Source organism: Oreochromis aureus, linkage group 23 (assembly GCF_013358895.1).
Source record: "Oreochromis aureus strain Israel breed Guangdong linkage group 23, ZZ_aureus, whole genome shotgun sequence".
In the NCBI taxonomy this organism is placed as follows: domain Eukaryota; kingdom Metazoa; phylum Chordata; class Actinopteri; order Cichliformes; family Cichlidae; genus Oreochromis; species Oreochromis aureus.
Window position 1 is genome coordinate 30,327,927 of NC_052963.1, and position 21,923 is coordinate 30,349,849.

The following is a 21,923-nucleotide window of genomic DNA, read 5'->3' on the forward strand; positions in this document are numbered from 1 at the left end:
CTCCCAGGAGCACTATCACTGAACTCAGTCCTGCACTGTTAACTGAGCTATTGATTCACCTCAGATGAACGATTTTGGATACAGTATAGGAATGTGGTCTAAGGATACTAGGCAGCAGTGCACAGTTTTGTTTTGTTTTTCTGATGGCTGAGATGACTTCTCTTACCAATGAGGGACTTGTATGTAATGAGTATCAGCCTTGAAAACATTTGCTGTCTATCATAATGTGGAGAAAAAATTGATAATGCAGACAGACATACAAACACACATGCCAAGAAATAAATCTATCGAAACTGTACCTACTTAGCTGCACACGTTACATGCTACACTCTGCCACTCTGTGATTTTACAGCAGTTTTGTTGCGTCTGTGTCTCAACATTGCATTATATTATTGAAAACAAAGCTCTCACATAGGGCCCAATTGCAGTTTCCTGGTTTGTAGATGGTGATTTACATCACCGTCATCCTTCCTGCTTTCTCAAATAGTTTCTTTCTGTCATTTAAACAGGAGCTTTTCTGCAGTTATTTCCACTGTGTCATTGCACTGACACCGAAGGTCATTTGGTGTATATCATAGACACCAGAAATGTGAATAGGTTGGTTAATCTAATTGAATTACCTAGCCGGTGTCCATTACCTTTCACTTGTAGGCACTTTTACAGAGAAGGATACAAAATGCAAGTATCATCTTACATATTTAGTTAAAAGAAGCATAATAAATCAAGTTCAAATAACTCATGATATAAACAGTTAGCTGTTGTGTTAAAAGTATAGGGAAGAAAATGTTGTACAGTTCGTACAGTTTCAAAAAACAGTACCTTCACCAAACACATTTCAGTGCATTTTATTTTGCTACTTAATACTTGTACACAACTAACAAGGAAAGAGTAGACTTTCATAAACCATATTAGTGTCTAAAATATGCATTTGGTTAAATTAGCATATAAAATGCAAAGTTAAAATGACGTTAAGTGCTTCTACCACAACCATTCAAATACAAAACTAGTGATTTTTGAAATACAGTGGTCCCTCGTTTATCGCGGGAGGTACGTTCTAAAAATAACCTGCGATAGGTAAAATCCGTGAAGTAGCGAACTTTATTTTTTACAATTGTTATAGATGTTTAAAGGCTGTAAAACCCCTCACTACATACTTTATACACTTTTCTCAGACAGGCATGAACATTTTCTCACTTTTCTCTCTTGTTTAAACACTCTCAAAGTTCAAACCTTCGTAGAAAAATAAGTCCAGTATTATAGAATGAAACCAAAGATCAAACCCTGTTTTCAGGTCCAGAACATGGGAATAGAGCAGCTACCAGAGAATTCAACATTAATGAATCAATGGTACGGAAGTAGAGGAAGCAAGAAGAATGAGTTGAGTAAAGTTTGACTTATCTGACTGTTTTGTTTCGCATAATCCGGTGTCCCTTATGGGCCGAAAAATACGGTAACTTCTACCTTCCTTTAGCATGTCCAGAAGTCCAACTTTTTGTGCGATGGTTAGCATCTTCCTCTACCTTCTGGGTGCTTTTGATGGTGCAAAACGTTTCATCGACATTGTTGTTTGTTGGGGAGAAAACTTACAAACATATAGTACAGCAAACTGCTAGCGATCGAAGATTTATGTAAATTTGACAAGCTGAACGCATTCTGTACTGTACAGGAGACACGGCACGAGATTGATTGACATGTTCTACAGCCAATCAAGACGCAGAACACAATGCGCTGTAAAAAAAAAAAAAAAAAATGTAAAAAAGCATGCAAAATTGCACCAAAAAAATCTGCGAAACAGCGAGGCCATGAAAAGTGAACTGCGTTATAGCGAGGGACCACTGTAATAAACATTTGCTAAAAATATCATATTATTTTCAGGTTTTAAGTGGCTCATAATGTGAGAATACGCTACAATCTATAAAATAAATGTCTTTGATGCCTTCTAATTTTAAACTTGACTTGCTGTTATGATATAGAGTGTACTACAGGGTTTGTCACTTTTCTTTACTATTTATATTAACAGGGGAGCAACAAGGCTTAATGAGCTTTAAAATATTATCCATCTATCAATTTTCTGTCATTTTTCCCTTGCTGCATAATATATGCATCAGTCTAAGTGGGGTTGACCAGACTTATCTTCCCCGAGCCTCTACCTCTACCTCCACCTCTGGGAGGACACCAAGGGGTTCCTGGGCTAGCCAAGCGACATAACCTCTCCAATGCATCCCAAATCTGCCTTGAGGTATCCTTTCAGAGGTTTCTTCATGTTAACAGGGAGTTTTTCCCTCCTGGTGTCGCCAAGTGCCTGCTGATAGGGTCTCATGTGATGGTTGTCTGATTGAATTTAATGAAGGACAGTGTCTGAAAATATTGTCTTCTTTTGTGTTATATTTCATTATGAGTTTTGTCTGTTCTTTGGATCTCTATACTTTGTAAAATAGTCTGACAGAAGAGAGTGAAAACCATGGTTAAGATGGCTGGAGCACTCTCCTCTAGGGAATGAGATGGCAGACGTCAGTGAACAACTCCCACTGTAATTAATCTAAAAAGTGTTTAATCGGCTTGTTAATTAGCAGCACTCGGATTGTAATGGGACTCTTAAAGTCAGGTGCACTAGAAAGGTCAGACAGTTTCACATTTTACTTTAAAATGTAGATGTGTTTAATTAAAGCTATCAAGATCTAGTATATTTGTGATTAGTGAAGTCATTTCTAATAAGGTGGAAGGCTGAAATTATTATTCTATTTACAGACACGCACTCAGTGTTTGCTAATTTTACCAGCACACCTCCAAAAATGTAATTACACTATAAGACAGAGTGTCCAATAACTCCTGACTGGTGTGGGGTGTTAAACTGTTTCAAATGACATTAAAATGTAATTCCTGCCAGTAAGACCACAGTGAAAGAGGAGTTTACAGACTAATTTGGTTACATGTCCTTCATGCCTATGGATGGATGAGGCAGGAAAATTAAAGCCTCCCCCACTTTTGGCCCAGTATGTAGTCTTATACTTAGAAAATTATCATCTTCATGCCTAATGGCATATAAGGACAGACAAGCCTCCTCCACTGTTGGCTATTCGTGGATGACTTGGCAGTGTGACCACAACTCATCATCACTCCTTTTTAGCTTAGCTTTTTATGGACATAAACCAATGTCTGCTTTTATAAATTTAATTTGTGTTGACTTTTGGACTGAAATCTTGACGTCTTGAGACATTCTGGATTGAAGATTGAAGCAGATCTGTTGAATTTGCCCCATGATTTAATTATAAAGTGTGAGTATCTTGTCTAGTGTCATATAAATGAGAAACCAGACTCCTCCAGTCCTGGCAGTTCACAGCGTGCTTGGCAGCAAGACTTCTTGTCCATAATAGGTTTTTCCCATTTTTCTCTCTCTCTTTTTTTATAGATCATTTTGCATTTAGTCATTTCTTGCATTTCCTGATATTCTTGATAGCCATAAAAAGGCTACATTTATAAAATAAAACTGCAAAAACACCATCTAAATAATTTTACACTTGGTACCTAGCAACCATCAGTTCTTAGTAGTTGGTGCTCGTTATAGTGGAAAAACACTGGCTATTGTTAAAGTAATGCAATTAAACTGCAATATGAAATATGTCATTGCCCAGCTAATGCAATCTACAATATGACAGAAAAAAAAGAATGATTAAAATACATTTTAGCATTTGTCTGTGAAACCTTGAGGTAGTCCAAAATAGTTATTGGTGATTATCTTGTAATTTTCCAGTAAGCATTGGTTTAAATGGGAAAAGGTCATCAGAACAAAGAAAAGAAAAACAAATCAAACAACAACGTCAAAATGGCTTTTTTTTTTTTTTTAAGAATTAATGTTTCACCGTATAGTGTGACAGCCTCTTGTCAAGGAACTCAAATCAATTCAGTTTTACTTATACATAACATAAAATCAAAACAGTTGCCTCGAGTGCCTGTAATGCGCAGCAGCACAAAGCATAGTTGCACAAATAACACTGGCACACTGGAAGAAGTAACCTCTGAGGGAAAAATAACTGTATAAATTCTAAATGTCCCTCAAACTCATTTTAATTAGCATATTTACGTGAAACCCTAATCATAGTACTCAGACTTCCAAGCCATCCAGACTCGTATTTCCTTCTCTTTGTTTATGTTCAGATTCAACTTCTTCTACTTCAACTGCACAAAACATTCAAAACTTGGCTTAAATATAAGAAAAAGTATCAACTACTCTTCATTTAAAATCTCATTAAATGGATATTCAGCTTCTGTTTATTACCAGCCATTTGCTGCACTATAATAATTTTTAAGAAGTAATATTCCCGCAGCTGACACACCAGAAAAAATACCATAAAATAATAAAAATTTACCATTAAAATATTGTACTTTTCAATAATAATAAAAACTTCTCCTTAGCTGTAATTTACATGAGCTCCTGTGTATTTTTGTGTTACATAAAATTTATTAAATGTGAAAAAATATTTAAAATACTTGATAGTATGGTCAAACACAGATGTAATGCAAAATATCAGACTAAAAATTACACAAAAATATTGTTACTATTTGCTTTTAGTATGTTACTTTATGTGCAAAAAAATGTGCAGTTAATAAAATGATATAATAACCACATACTAGTTGATTATATGTCTGTGACATGTGTTTTTATGTTTAACGTGAACAAGTGTTGTACATTTGATAGAATTTTAATGTTAAAAATGTATGTCCCAGATATAAAGTGAAATGATTTACTTTTTAAAAAAAAATATTATACAAAATATTGCAACTATATTATACTGTAAAGATCATTCAAAGTAAAAATTGAATGTTCAGACTGGACTTCACAGGAAGTCATAGATATAAACCTTGCAGTATTTACACTTCTTAAATTATCCAAGGCCACTTGATCCTTTCATATGAGATTTATGAATACGAGATATGACAACTGTTAAACAATTAGGGCACACTTATCTACGGCTCTCAGCATTTCATTTTGTTAACAAGTAGACCACAACAGAAAAGAGTTGGCCCTCTTTCAACACTCTTGATAACTTAATTTGAACTTATGTGCAGTTTATAACAATCCTCTGAGCCAAATGGCTCTTTAGGAGCCATATTAAAAAAAGCAGAATAAAAATTAAAAACATCCATCAGTTAAACAAAGGGTACCTTAAACAATCACGTTGAACATGGCAAGTCTCCATGGTGGTTCTTATCTGAGAGTAAACATTTACACACTTTGGTCTTGGTCTGTTAATGCTCTTTGACCTGGTTCTAACTATAAATTGCCATTTTCTTCCCCAGGTTTTTACCTTGTTGTATGCATGCCCTCTTCCAAAAAGCCACTCTGGGTCGGGGACTCCACCCTTTTCCGGCATATCTGTGAAATCTATCTTTAGTCTAATTATCTCTAAAAAGTGTTTTTATATTAGACATGGTAATTCAGTCGCAAATGTTTTTAATGTATTGTTGTCACCTCTTCTGAGAACTCTCCACCTTTTGTCTTGCTAAAACATTGTGGAAGTTTGTACACTGAGTGGCTGTCCTTTGCTGGTAGGTTATTGATTAGTTGCTAATGAAAGGCCTATTAAAGACAAGCATATTGATTCAGAGAGAACCCGATGACAGTTTCACTGCAAAAGGGACACAATGGAAAAAGACATGCAATGCCAAGGGGCCAAAGTATGAGGATTGAATAATCACTGTATATATTGGTTTAACATTATTTATATATTTCTTTTGATTACTCGTTCTATCCTCTAACTTATATACTGATGACTAACATTGTGCAAAAACAACCTTCTGTAAAGTCATGGTTGCAGTATCATTGGTGTTGCATTACTTATCAAAATCATTAGCTCTAACATTAATTACTCAACCCATTTCTTAGGAGAACACTGGCCCCTACGGCTGCTCCAGGCTGCATTGGTGCAGTTATCTTTACCATTTACTATAACAAGTAATTTTTTAGCTTTTGACAAAACAAACAAACAAAAACAAAAACACACAGTTGGTTAAAAAGCATAAAACTTAGGTCCAAATGCCCAGGGTCCACAGTTTCATTTCTGGCTGGCTGCACCATATGCTGCTTGTCATTCTTGTACTCTGTTTGCTCATATATTAGTTCCTCCCCACTGATTATATCAAATGTGCAAAAACGTATGAAAAACATATTTTTGCTCTTATTCTTGCTCTTGTGCAGAGCTGTAGTAACTACAGGGATTAAAGTGTGATAGGGTGCGATTAGAGGAACTGTGGTATTATAGGAGGAAGTTAGGACCGGCAGAGAAGTATGAGAGGGTGGTGCAGGACATGAGGACAGTAGGTTCGTGGCATCTGTAACAGGTGTTACAAACGGGTTTAAGGTATCAGTTCAAGCCAACACATCAGGGATCCAGTCTGAGCCTCTTCTTGCAATGTTATTATAGTTAGCTAAAACAAAAAACTAAAACTAGATGTGAGAAAACATTTTCCTTAGTTTTGGTATTTGTTTGTTTGGTGAAATGTTATAAGATGTGTTTTTTGAGATTCTAGATGTCTACGATATTGCAATTCGACTGCTTTCAAAAAGTTTGTTTTATATTGGAATACCTATACTATGTTTTTTTTTAATATTACCTCTGACATATGCCCTCCACGCAGTAAGTAATATAAACTAAACTTGAGCTAAAGATTTTTAAACAATAAAAACTAAACTAAAATAAGAAAATCCACTCTGGAAACTAAAACTAAACTGGATTAAAAACAAAAAGTAAGCATTTTATAAAAATAAAACCTAGTTAGAAAATACAAAACTAGCTCTCTAACTAATTAACAATTATAACTGCCTCATTGTTTTCGATAGTGATGAAGAGGTTAATGGATGAGGCAGGTGGGAGTCTCCATGGAGTATGAATTGTAATTTGTAGTTAGTGGAGTTTCTTTCTGTTGAATGTGCTTGCTCAGAGTGGGTTGTTTGATTGTTAGGGTTTTCTCTGCATTATTGTAACTTATGATGTAAAGCGCCTTAAGCTTTTGTCATTGGTAATGATAATAATAATAATGGATTGCATTTATATAGCGGTACTGTATAAATAAAGCTCAAATTACTTGTAGAAAACTTTTAGTTTTTACCTTTAATGACTTTTTAAGGTCATTGTGATGATGATTGATAAAGTAGCTTTCTGTGTAATAATGGGGTCATAAAATGCCTTCTCACTGTTTATTTACTGTGGTTCAGGGGGTTGGGAAGCTCATCTTATAACCGGAAGGTTGCCGGTTCGATCCCCAGCTCTGTCTGTCTTGGTCGTTGTGTCCTTGGGCAAGACACTTCACCTACCGCCTACTGGTGATGACCAGAGGGGCCGATGGCGCGATATGGCAGCCTCGCCTCTGTCAGTCTGTCCCAGGACAGCTGTGGCTACAACTGTAGCTTGCCTCCACCAGTGTGTGAATGTGAGAGTGAATGAATAGTGGAATTGTAAAGCGCTTTGAGGGTCTCGAAAAGCGCTATATAAATGCAATCCATTATTATAAACTGCTTTGTTTTGAAACACTTACAGACCAGAACAATGGACCAACTCTGATCAGTTATCTACAGAAGGAATGGCTTTTTTTTTTTTTTAAATCTCTCTGTAACAAAGCAGACATGAAAGTGTCAATACAGTACATCTGTAATGGTGTACACCTTTCAGAGCCTACTTGGACTGTCTCCAGTTCCCATTGTTATTGGAGCTCTACAAGCAGTTTCTTTAAGACTGTGCCCATATCCAGTGTCCAACCTTAAGGGAGGAGCTCTGAGCTTGTTGTATGACTCACTCTTTACACCGCTTCAGTGAAAGCTATTGCAAAGCCAGATTGCTGTGAGATTTTATCTTATTTTATTTTGTTGTCGCTTTAATCAGGAAAATCAAACATATTAAACAATATGATATATTTTCTTGCATGACTATGATTTTACTTTTGCAAGGTTCCAAAAGGCTTTTCTAACAACCATACTGAATTAATTGAGAGAACAATACATACACAAGTCATGATTTAAAACGATACCACCCATTTCAGTTATTCAGACAAAAAAAGCTACTAAAACCATACTGAGACAGGAATTGGTATATATTGTAAAAAAAATACATCTAAGTGTTGTTTTAACTTTGGTTTGGTTGAACTATGAGCTATTCCTTAAATAGCTTCTTTCATCCACACAAGCCTTTAGCTCTGACATATGATGGTCACTTTGTTTGGTCTTTACAAGAATAATAGTCAATAATATTTTCACAACAAATTCATGTTCACAGTGCTTTGTGGCATTTACAGTATACTGTTTTGTCTGTAAGATTTTTAAATTTGTGTTGATTTATTTTGTTTGCTTCTTTTACTTCGTTGTAGTGGTAGCAACAACTCCTCATTTCTACAGTGAAAGCAAATGTGCTTCCAGTACAGTGGCTACTGTGTGTAAGGTGTGTGTCTGTGTCTATCTGATTACAGCAGCCAATGTAAAACATAACCGCAGAGGATTACAGCATAGAAGCTGAGAAAAGTGCCAATTACACACACAGAAACACACACCCTCTCATACACACACGTACGCTATGCTGGCAACACTGCCAAACAGGTTAGTTGAGTGCAGGTAAGAGAGGAGGAAGGACTATGCTAATGTCAGCACTTGGAGAGAGAAAAGCTAGCCTACTGTTAAACAGTTCAACTAAAACACAGCCGGGGTAAACTAACAGGTGTACAGGTGAGCAGTGAGGGCAGACATTTATCGTAGACAGGTAAATAGTCAGAAAGGTGTAGACAAGCAGTCACACAAGTTACCAAGCAGTGTGTTTTATAGACAGGCAGAGTGTCAGGTAAACAAGCAGCCTGCTCTCCCTGTCTGCTGTGGTGTTGTAGCTGGAGAAATACAAGCAGAGGCAGCAACACAGAAAAGAAGCTATTAGAAAGGTCTTTATCCTCTGCTGCCCCCTCTTTGAGACACACAGACTGAGGCTACTCCAAGGCTATTCAACCAACTCGGCTTTGAAAGGTAAATGTGTAGATTCAGTTTGCTTACATCTCAAACACTTGATCTGTACGCGTGACTGTGTATGCATGCACTTCATCCATGCTTTAATCTATCTGTGTGTTTCTATGGAGTTGGTTAGATTCATTTAGTTTAACATGAATCTCTGTTGTTCTGAAACTCCAGTAAATGGTAAGTTAAGAATATCCTGCTGCTTCTTTGTGAGTGGCAATAGGCTAATTCAGATACATGCAAATTGTGAATGTACTCTGTTATATTTTTGCACTGAAATTAAAATCTAGCCAAAATGCAGTGTGAGATTAATGGGAATAGATGTTTCTTAGAGTTAAGCAAGTTATTTCAGTTAAATTTGCTTTTGTTCCTGGGTAACTGAGTGAAGGCCAATGACAATGAGTATGTAGGCACACTGGTTACCATTCAAAACTCTATACCACACCAGGCCAGCCCTGTCTCCCTGTGTTTTATGTATTTGTGTGCCATTTTCTAGAGGATCCCCTTCAATAACATTTGTTAACATAAGGTCCACACACTGGACCTGCAGCTCAGTGTGCTGCTGTGGTGTTTTCTTACTGTGTTTTTCATGTGTCACAGGCAGTATGTGTATATACACACACACACACAGCCAAAAGTTGGTATTTAACAGGTGTTGAGGCTCCAGGCATCAGGTAGCAGCGCATCCCTGTGTGTACTGAAGAGATACTCTGGAAATGATTTACTTTGTAAATCTGAATCACAATTATTCCTTAAATATGAAAGGAGGCAATGGAAATGAATCCTCACAAACAACAATTATGGAAAAAATGAAAGTTATGCTTAACAAGGGAATTTTGTTTAAAAATCGTTCTTGGTTCATATTGGTTCCTAAAGGTATGTGTAAATAATACTGAAATTTGCATATTAACATTACTTTGCAAAATCAGATTACTCAGGTTACAAATACAATGAAATAAAATTTGGAATAAAAAGTACATTAAATATTAGTTAAACACTGGAACACAATAATCAGGAATAAATGGAATAATCAGGATAAAGGAGATCAGTGGGTAGGATCTAAAGTGAAAACAACTTCTTTACGTTTGAAACAAGTGCTGTTTGAAGGGGTTACAGTTTGGAATAATACGGCACTTTTGTACTGTTAATGGACGAACATAATTAAAAGAACACATTTTATATGTCACATGTCCAGTTTGTAAGGGCTTGTGTATGAAATAAAAGTCAAAAAAATCAAAATCATCAGTAGTTGTAATATTACAGAAATATTGCTGAAATTGTGTTATATCACGAATATATTGTGGGCACCATTAAAACTAGAACCTCCGACTTTCCAAACCCCTTTAGAACCGCTTTAGAACTGCTTGAATAAGCTGTTAACATTTGATATATACCTAACAAGTCTAAATAACTGAAAATAACTTGTAGCATAAGAAAAATATTTAAAAGAGGGGAAAAACAGAGAAACACACGGAACCCATCATTGCCGGTATTTTAAAACTGAACTCACAGTTGACTACAACAAAATCAGAAACACATTTTTGTTAATTAATCAATGTAAAAACTAGAACTGTAAAAATGTATCACTCCATTCACAACTGTCTTCTTTTCACGAAACTTGAAGTCTCTCTCACGTCCAACGTCTACCCTGCCCTATTCAGTCTGCAAGCCTCTTCAGTTCTCTCAGCTCTGAAATCTGTCTGACTTAGCTGCCCTGCTCAGACTTTCAGGGGAGATGATGAGACCTCGAACATTCAAATGTAATTTATACCAATTTACAAGCGGCCCACATTAGTATTTAGTTAACGGTGTTAACTAAATACTGAAAGAAATAAAACTGAAGAAAGTTGCACACATTCATGTAAGCCATTTAATACTATGTTATTATACAGCACTTTTCCTATTACACCTATCACCCTGCCGATTTGTCTGCAACAGCTGCGTCACTCTCTGCCTGCACCATGTTTAATTTCTTCATAGTTTTCCCATATTAAATCTTTCTTTCTTTATGAACTCAGTTGCTTTGCTGATTAATATTTTTAAAAAGCTCATTTGGTTATTAATGCTTTTTTTCTGATGGTGGGCACCGTTAGCATCAACACTTCCATGTAGATGCCTTGTAACGAGATTGGAAAACCCTGGGGAAACCTTCATGTGACTTCTTAGTCTGAATACTGAGGTTAGGTTAAGCGAAGCTAGATAATGGCTACCCATCCTAGATATGTTCAAACTTGCTTCATAGTGTAGGGCCCAGTTGAGTTATTACAACATAAAGTTGATCATTTGTTTAGTTTTTCCGTTTTGTGTTTTTTCACCCAACAGGTGTGAAACATAATTAACTTAAGCTTTTGTTATTGGAAAACTCGTAGTCTTCCCTGAGGCTTCTGTGGTGCAAGTTAATTTTGATGCCTGACCTTTGTGAACTCACCTCCTCGCCTTCTGATTTCTTCAGATTGTTTTATCAGTAGCAAAGCTTTCATATCCTGAACTTCAAATCTTTGGCTTTTTTATAATTCTATAATTTTATCTTCATTTTTCTGTTTCTGCATAGCACTTTAAAAATGTTCACTTTATCCAAACGGCACATGGATATTTTTTTCTTGTTTTGCACATATTCTTTGATTTCTCCATAGCTTTCCTTTTTCCTCTCTCCTTTTTTCCATCTTAATATCATCTGACATTCCTTACCTGCAAGCAGACGTGGTATCACCTGTCGTCTGTTCGCTTTTTCTTCTGCAACACGATCTGATGTGTCTCTCAAACAACAAAAGGGAACAGAGAAAAGGAAGGGGTGGGCGACAGTGGAGAGGGAGGAGGGAGAGGATGGGAGGCTGGTCTGCGGTTGGTATCTTAGACAGTCCAGCACTTTCTTTGTTATCTGCTCTCAGTGTGGGAGAAAAGCATCCCACCTTCTATATTATCATCAAGCAATGATAAGGATGGCCCTGGCTACTCTTCTCTCACAAAGGCAAGCTGATGCCTCAAGGCCATGTATGTGTGTGTGTGTCTGTGTGTGTGTGTCCGTCCATGTATCTGAAACCATGTCATGAAGACTCCAAAAACACCAAGGGATGTCTTATCCTTTTATTCTATATAGAGATAACAGTGTTTTTGATTTTGATTTTGTTGCGACTTTGAGATACTGGCTTTGGCTCACCTCAGTACTATGGAACTCAAAGGCACTGTGGCATTCAAACAACCCTAAAATTCACTGAATGAAAGTTTCTGTCTCCAAATATATTTGCATGGTTTTTTAGGATAAACGACCAAAGAAGCGTCTGTACACATGCTTAAAAAGTTTTCATTAGCTCGGCTTTTGTGGAGAATATCTATACTATGATTAGATTGGCCAGAAGTTGAAACAAGTTCAATCTTGTCAACTTAGCTGGAAAAGTGTTCATTCAGGCAGTTTCTGTAGTAGATGCATAGGAAAAACCTCAAGAGCTGGATGACATATGCAGTATATGCATCCATGTGCAGGAAGCCAGAGAGGATTCAAGGTAGCTTTGACTGGTCTGCCACTTAATTGGTGTGCGGGATCTGGGGATTTAGTATTGTTGGGCTTTGAAAATATGTGCATATTTATTTTATTGTATTGAAATAGTTTTTTGTGTTTTTACGGGTGAAAGTTGCACCACACAGTTTACAAAACATCACATTTTTCTTGACATTAAATGCGAAACGTGTCCATATGTCTACTCTTCTCATCTTCCTAAGCGTTGACATTTTGTCGTGTGAAACAGGAAACAGGGAAGATGGGAGCTTCTCCCCCTTCTACTCTGTTTGTGGGTGGCAGATCAAATTGAGCACAAGGAGATTATTTCTGATTGGATCACTTCCAAACTTTTCCCACCTCTCTATAAAACTTAATGAATTAATTCTAATTTAATCTCATCTCTCTGGAACATTTTCATCTTATTTTTATTTGTCAATGAAAGTGTCAATGCATGACATCATTGTTTTTGTCCTCATGCATCAGTTTTTATTTTGTTATCGTCTTGTTTTTGTTTGTTTTTTATCGGAAAAAAGGTTGTTGACAAAAACTATGACGAAAATTATTAGTCAAAAAAATTAACACCATTTACTTATAAATTAAAATGGAATGTGAACAAATAACAAAATGAAAGTTGTAATATCAGACATATTATCCACAAAAACTTCCCTCTTGTTCATTTGATTGATGTCATTGGTAACTCTATCCTGATGACTTCAAGCTTTCATTCATTAGTTTCATGTATAATGAAATACAACATGGTAATCATTTTGTGAATGATGCTCCTTTCTAGCTTAAAATATAAGATAATGCAGAGCATAGGGCATGCTTAATTTTGCACTTGACAAGTTGCTGCTGTGTGAGTGTATATCTTCCATTCATTCATTTGTATTGCTGATTGAGTTTGTCTTCACTGTCCTCTGCTTAGCGAGGGAAAGTCTTCAGGTGGAAGGACAGCTGGCACAGTACTGTCATGCAAATCATCTTTGACACTGGACACCAGAAGCAGCAAGTTGCATGGTCGATGGGGGTTGAGAGAGCTTTTAGATCGGTATGCGTGCCCATTAAGTGCCATCAAAGGGGTCCATATTAATGATAATGATGTTGTTGCACTGTAGGATATGTTTGTGAAGAAGCATCCTCGCAACATAAATTAAAAATAGCCAAACTCCAATCAGTTACAAATGTTACAGTGTTGTGTCAGCAGTGTTTTAAACAGTAATTTTTCAGTTTTTCAGAGCCAGGAGGCAGAAAGGAATGCATACAGCATATGGTTATTAATGATTAAAGTTTCTGAACATAAAAGCTTAAAATGATTATTTAACAAAACTGCAGTTGTTTCTATGTAAAAATCTAAATCTAAGTTTAAATATGGATTAATTATTACTTGGTGCTGTCAAAGAACAGGGCATTTTATATGCATTTCAAAAGGGTGAGCAAGATAGAGAGAGTTTGGATTGTGCAGCACTACTGTATTTTTTATTTTTGATTGAATTATTTTTCATTATTAACTTAAAACTTGAAATGAACCAGTGAAGGAATGTTGGCATGGAACAGAAAAAAACAAATGAACATAAAAGATAAAATGCCAAATTCCAAAGTTTGGTTTGTTTTAGTTTTAGGATAGTGTTACAGGCCTTCTATTGGGTCTGTTTTATACAGAAAAGTAGAGACAGGAGACATGAGTTGCGTTTGGTCTGCAGGCTCTTCCTCGTCTTTTTTATTAAACAGAATTTCACAGCGTCCTTTTCTGTTCAGACACACATTCCTCTTTTAACAAAAAACCCCATCATTCAACCCATTTGGTTACCTTGTTTTCTCACATGTATAAGTTGTGAGTACAAGTATATCAGTCTCCTTATTTACAATAAATCTGTAATTACATTCTGCTGCTGTTCAGCATCAACAACATCTCTGTGCAGCAATGTTAACACTGCGACCAACCTGCCTATATTACCATTGTACAGTCTTTATATCTTAACAGATTCAAACATATATTACATTTGTAAACAATAAACAACCATATCCTGCAATTGCCCACCAAACCGTATACATCAGACTATTTACTTTTAACAAAACAATAAGAATTGAGTTATGCTGAAACCATCTTTATCAACTGTAAACCTTCCAGTAATGTCAGAATAAAAGAGGTGTGTCTCTGAGCTACATTTGTCACAAAATAAAACATATGTAATAAGATCAGCTACCTCTTTGCACTACAAGTGGAATCGCGGCTTCCATTACAACTGGCGGGAAAGTTAGCTTTTTCTCAAGCTATGAAAACGCACTTTCTCACAAAATTTATGGTCTTTAAACTAAGACAGAAAAAGGTTTCTTGCCTTTATATGGGCATCGGAGTTAGCTAACTCGAGTTACTAACCTGTTTTATACAGAAACGTAGAAACAGGAGACATGAGTTGCATTTGGTCTGCAGGCTCTTCCTCGTCTGAGGTACAAGAGCGTTGCAACGGCCTATCGCACTCACAGCTACTTCCCCCTATTGGCGATACCACGCAATTACATTCTCATAACTTCAACTGAAAAGTGCAATATCACAATGCCTTTTACATCACTAAATATTTAAACCCAATTACAATTGTGACCGTACCCCTTTAGGCGTCACAATAAGAAAGACTTGCCCGCTGGCAAGACTATCCTGTGTTGGTAATTTTTTTTAATAAATGTGAGCACAAGATAGAGGAAGACATCATACAATGAATTTTGATTATAAAATCTTATTTGGTTTTCATATGTGCCCATTTTCAGTGATATGAACTTTAATAGTAGGGAATTAACTAGGCATATTATTCATTTCTTTCTCTCTTTTTTTTTCCTTTTCTTTTGCCCCCGATTAGAATCACTTAAACTTTTGAAATATTTTTTTGAAATACTTATAAAAATAGAATTTGCACCTACCATTTACAGATATATGTAACTGCTGGATATATCGTGAAGTGATTTAGACCATATGATCAAAGTCATGCTTCAACTGTTTGGTTGTCTCTCTGTTTAGATATACATTTTTCTGAAAGTGTCCAGTATTTGCAGTCAGGTGAAAGCGTTTTTCTTTCTGGCTTTCTTTTTCTGTCTGTCTGTAAACTGTTGCCTTCAACGCCGCGAGCTGCAGGCTAGAAGTAGAAGGAAGCAAATGAGCTCTGAAATACCGACTCCTTGGTAAAACACAGTCGGAATGACCTTTAGTTAACGGACAAATTGAGTTGCCGCCAGGGCACACTTCTGACTGTTGAGTGAACACTGTGAAGGAGAATGCATGTCTATGAATGCTGAAGTCGGCAAGTGCTTGAGATCAAGCTAGGGATGTGTGGGCCATATTTTATTTCAATAGTTTCACAATACAACAGGCTCCGGCCCCCTGCGACCCTGAATTGGATAAGCAAAGAGTTTTGCTTGATCTGTATTCAAGTAAGCTAAACATTGGTAAATAACTAATACTAATGTCAGGATTGGAGGAAAATCACCTTTATGAAATATATCCTTATAACGTCTTGATGCATTCTCAATCATCCAGGAAAGTAAATCTCCAAAAGTTGAATCTGTTCATCTGGACGTGGCGTGCAGATGAACAGATTCAACTTTTGGAGATATCCTTATAACCAATGTTAATAACCTGTTGGCACACGGAGTTAAGTAATGATTAGGGGCATGCTCATCTTTAATTGTTGGTGATTGTAGAAATAAAGAAAGAAGTGATTGGTGCACATGAAGTGTACCTGTCTCTGGGTTTCATTTACATAAAGCCAGAAAAAAGTCAAGGTTTTACATTTTGCAGTTCGTCTGAATCTAAAGGCAAACTAAATCATATATTCGGTCTGCATGCCCTGCTTAGAATCAGTTGTGTTTTACTGTTCCAAGTTACACTAGATCATGAGCAGAGCTAAAGCTGACTTCTTAAAGATTACTGCCAAGAGAGAAAACAGCTGTGATTTTGAATGTAGTAACTGGATGTTTCTGTGACACCAACAGGTCGTAACAGGAGGACTTCTTTCTTTCCCAAGGATAACTTAATTATATATTTACATAGACATGGTTCTGCTGGCTCCACAACACACTAAACCTACTTCATTCAGTGTATTGATATTGTCTAGAGATGGTAAAATTCACTGATAATAATTCATTAAAAAATGAATGTTAATAAAAGTGTATATATCCTTGAAAATAGTTTCCAACTCATAGGTATAGCAACACTACAAAATGCTGGTAAAATGAGTAATTTTATTATTATTACATATTCAATTCAATTCAATTCAATTTTATTTATATAGCGCCAAATCACAACAACAGTCGCGAAAGATTGTGAGCCATCAGAAGCTGTATGTGTTGTTTTTTTTCATTGTTTAAAAAAATAAAATAATAAAAAAAACCAAACCTCAGGATAGTGATATGCAAATAAGACAAAAGGGACAACTTTAGCTGTCATTGCACCGCCAAGATCCTTCATCTTTCTTTTTCCTTGTAATTAAATGTAACAAAACTGTTTGGTCTATGCTTTGGAGACAAAAGCTTTTTGTCTATGCTCGGGAGGAGAGCAGTCTCACTACTCCCTGACTGAACCCTAAGAACCAATCTTCCCATTTTTATCATCCTGGGAACTAGGAGTGTGATCCAGTACACTGATGTATTCTCCAGATGAAATGAGATATTTGCAATAACTGTCACAGGTGCCCACTTTACACATGCTACAACTTTAGTTTTTACCAGATTTTTGGTACGCCACGACATACCTCGAGAGCTTGAGTTTGACCAAGTCATCTTTCTGATGTTTTAATTCCTGAGATCAGACACAAAACTCCCAGATTTGTAATAAACTACCAGGGAAAATTAGTAGGCTCGCTCAGAGTCGTCTTACCATTTCTTTAAATATACTGTTTTTAATAATAATTCTGTAAGCGAGGTACTCGGAAGGTTTTCAGTAATGCCTCTCAGAGCGTTTTGTCATGTCAGTGTCAGAATATGTCAGAGTATGCTTTACTTAGTAAGAAACAGCTTTGCATGCAAGCATTTGAATAACTTTGACATGATGCTTGGTGTGTACTGTCTGTCTGTTCCTGAGATGAAGCATGTAATTACACTTCAAAGAAAATGGAAGTGAGTCTGCAAATACTGCAGCCTTGTCTATGTGGCAGCACACTGTCATGTGTGATGCCGTGGCTTGACGCAGAGCAGATTGTCACAATGTGCAGTAGTCTTTCATCTGTAATAACTCTGACTTCCAGTAAATGATTAAGACTTTAAAATTACCACTATTTTTAAAAAGAAACTCTAATCTCTTTTTTTAAGTTTACGTCAGTATTAAGGTACTGCCGAGGAATAAACCAGCTAAAAACAACAACTGCCTTCAATCTCCCTTGCTTCATTTTCCATATTTTAGTGAAGAAAGTACTCATTACAGCTGCACACGAAACAGAAGCAGCTTAGCATGCATAGCATCAAGACTGAAACAAACCGGGGCATACATACAAAATATCTTAGACTCATGTACTCTTACACACATACACTCATCAAAGACCATTTTGTGTCCATTTCCCTCCCTCCAAGCAGCTCCTCTCCTCCCCAGTCAATTTGACAAATCCATTAGGGATCCATTACAGACTTTATGAAAAGCAGCTACATTATTTTTCTTCCAGCGCCGAGGAGCCACATAAATAAGCCCAGTGATAGTAATGGCAGTCCTGATGGGGGTTTAAGCGGGATATTTGTGTGTGAGCTGACATGTGTGTGTACACTTGTCCCTGGATATGTCATATTTATCCCTGCACAAATGTGATAGCTCTATTTATAATTTCTAAGCTCTTATATTTGGTAACATTTCACTGATTTCTTTGATGCTGTGCTTTTGGTAGTTCTTTTCCCTAAACTATCAAAATCATCATGATGCAGTTTCGTAAGTTGCATGTGTGTCTAGAATATGGTTTATGTATTATGTTTGTTATTGAATGAATGAATGATCTTTATTCGTTCAATAAAGATCATTCATTCATTCATTCATTCATGTTCTTTGTGTTCTTTGTTTATTGCTATATGTTTTGTATGTTACCAAATTCCCCCTGGCAGATACGTGTGTTAACTCAGTTGATAAAGTGGAATGCAAACAATATGTCACATCTTAGACCTTTAGTCACCTTTAAAGGGCATTGTCATAGAACGCTACAAAGCAGTGAACCATGTTTTGAACACATTTACCTTGCTGCATGCTTACCTTTCACACTGATTTTCTTTCTTGCTGCTTGCTGTGACCTTCATGCTCAATGGCTGCTACTGTCTTTGATAGCCATATCACTACTGGACAGGTCCATATGGTACCTCCACAAAGCTCTGTTCAATACTATTTGTAAGCTGTAAGGTGACCTGTAGCCTCAAAGCCTGCAGAAATGCCTTTTTTTCAGCAGATTCAGAATGAATTAAACTTTGTGTTACCAATTGGATTATTACTGATAAAAATTACTGATTGTATAGTGCTGATTACCATTACAATATGCCAAGTGCGCCATTTTTTTCTTGCTGTTTTTCCTCTTTGGTTAGATTTAGGCACTAAAATCTACATTTTAGTGTTTATATGCTAACAACTACAGCAATTTTTTACAAAAGAGATAGATAGAACATGGTTTGGTCACATCTCCGTCACTACATTAATCAACATTGAGCCAATGCATGTAATTCATTAAAGCGTCAATGTTAGCGCTTTGGCATCTGCTGCATTGATTTTTGGAAGCACAAGTTACTGTGTAACGGTAAACTGATGGAGTGCTAATTTATCAGCTAATGCTAGTTAGCTTGGTTAGGTTGCAGGTTGCATTCATAAACTGTAAATCTACTGCAAAGTTCTTGACTTGATAAAACCCCCAAACATTTCACCAAAACTGAGGTGGAAACTTCTGGTATGGTGTTTACCACACAGCAAGTCATAATATTAGAGAGATAATCAATTAGATATGCCCCAAAAGGCTCCAACTGCAAACGCACAATGAAAATGTCAAGTTTAATGACTGAAAGCAGAGAATGAAGCCTCGTAGATTGTCTTTATCCAGACAGCTGATGATCAATGTGGCCACGCCCCAAACTCAGTTTTTAAGTTTTTCTAAAACAAACTTTGGAATTTGGCATTTTTCATATTCCATTAACAAAGTATTCGTAGAATGCAAAAAGTTGTTTTTTTTTTTCACTTTTTAATAATCATTTTAACATGGGGATTGACACCCTGGGGCCAGCCTCATGTGGCACGTAAAGAAACTTGCTTTTTTTCCCATTATAATGTTTGGTTACTTTTTCAGCTCTGAAGGTTGACCCTTGGTCCGTGTCCAGTGGGCACTTTCCAAGAATCCATATGTGAGAACCATAATAGCAGAAATGAAAATGACACCTACCAGTGCAATATTTAACAGCCTGTGAATAAAGTGGCCTAGTTACAAGTGTCGCAATTTACTACTACTGACTGATATCATTCATTGTGATTATAGACTTTAACATCTTCATCTTCGTTGAAGTTGTTTGAAATTACAGCTGTCACATAGATATACATAGTGGAGTAAAAGGTGCACTGTTTCTCTCAGAGATATTAAAGTTTAAATACTCAAACTGTATATATGTAATAATTGTACTGCAGCACTTATTTGTGAATTATATCTGACATTGTTATGTGTTCACCCAGAGTGATTGGTAGTAATAAAATTACATTTTTGGTCATAGGCATGCACAGACCTTATTGTGACGTTCATATTTACCAGACTGTATATAAGTAATGAATACGTCACTGTATAGTTAAACCTGGCCTTCACTAAATGGCTTTATGCTGTGACTTACATCTAGTTCGGTATATCTATGTTCAGTTTGATGCCTGGCAATGAGACAGAAAATGCCAAACTGGTACTTGATTGTGTGGTTCATATAGGGACTCACACACACACACACACTCTCATACACAGAGAGAGAGAGAGAGAGAGAGACAATCACACACACAGGCAAGCACACACACACATACAGGTGAACACAGGGCAGTGATCTCTTCGACATGCTGTGCTAAAACATGATTCCAGATAAGATGTGTTTTTCTACTGGATACATGAACTTTGTTGGCTGACATGCACATGAACACAGACACACACAAATTCACACAAGAACGCACAGATATACTTCTGTGCATGAAAATGTGAGAAATTGTGAGAAAAAAATGACATCAAAAGCAAATAGATAGCTAATAGATTCTGACAGGTGGAAAATTGAGATTTCTCTTAAAATTGAGAAGTGGCACTGTAAAACCAGGCAATCTCACCTTGCTGGTGTTGAAAAGACCTGCCACGAGGAGGAAGAGGATATTAGACAAGCTGACAAGCTGTCACAAAACTCAACTGAGCTGCACTTTATGCACAAAGAGGAAAGGCCTAAAGGTGTGTCTTCTTGCCTCGTGACTTAAAGATGGATTCTCGTGTTTATGAGACTACTTCTGTTTCAGTCCCCCACAATCTGCCCAGCAGGACACCCAGATGTTTTGTATTTCTTTTCTTGCTCTCTCTTCACCCTGTCTTGGCCTACAGCTTCATCAAAATCCCTGTCTTCCACTCAAATGCCACAAACTATAACAGTTCCTCTAAAATAATGTCAAATGTACACCTCCCTGGGGACTTTCTTGCTGTTTTTACTTAACTTGACAAATAGCTCAAGTCATGTTGTGCTGTGGTGAGTTAACAGTGATAGAGCACCAATCAGACGTGTAGAAAAGTAGAAAACTTTGCACTGGTGCATACATGATATTGTGAAATCTTTGCTCTGTTTCATTTCCTTTGTTCATCGTTAGTATTCTTCCATCTTGTCTCAGTCCTGCTGCAGAGGCCAGGACCCCTGACACCTGATGTATTAGTTTGTCTGTGGACTCAGCAGTAGATGTTTTGATACCTTGAGTTCCTGCAGGGTGTGTGTGTGTGTGTGTGTGTGTGTGTGTGTGTGTGTGTGTGTGTGTGTGTGCATTTTATCTCATCACATGCAGGCCTAGTGCTGTGTGTGCATACATAAATGCCTGTGTGTGTGTATTTGTGGAAAGAGTGCAGTGTAATTGCATGTACTTTTTCCACAGATGGCCACATGGTGTGTAATCAACACCTGCACCATCGTGTGGGTGTCACGGGTCAGGAATTGGTGCTACAGTATAAGCTGCTCTGCTCCACCACCAACTGATGTAGCCAGTGGATTAAGCAATTGTTCTACCAAGGAGACAAATACTTACCTACACTATATCTGTCATGACCTTACCATTCAGTCTGCATTGAGTGTGCAAAGTACAAAGGAAGTGTATGCAATATAAAAAGAATACAGTTTATATGCTTTTAACTCTTAGTTGCCTCTATTAGCAGCGAGCAGACAAACAGCAAATGGCCCGACAGCAAAATATTTTGCTCACCGTCTTCGGGGAGACTTCAATACAAGCAAATCTGA

General features: G+C 36.8%; 1 protein-coding gene and 1 long non-coding RNA gene across 2 annotated transcripts in view; one reads left to right on the plus strand and one right to left on the minus strand.

The window, feature by feature from the left end:
• The window catches only part of LOC120436367, a 28,721-nt gene extending 16,983 nt beyond the window's left edge, over nt 1-11,738 (minus strand). The window contains exon 1 of the long non-coding RNA XR_005610358.1: nt 11,675-11,738. This is a non-coding gene — a long non-coding RNA (uncharacterized LOC120436367). The remainder of the gene's footprint in view (nt 1-11,674) is intronic.
• The window catches only part of LOC120436365 (inactive N-acetylated-alpha-linked acidic dipeptidase-like protein 2), a 483,232-nt gene that overhangs the window by 71,709 nt on the left and 389,600 nt on the right, over nt 1-21,923 (plus strand). The window lies entirely within an intron of this gene.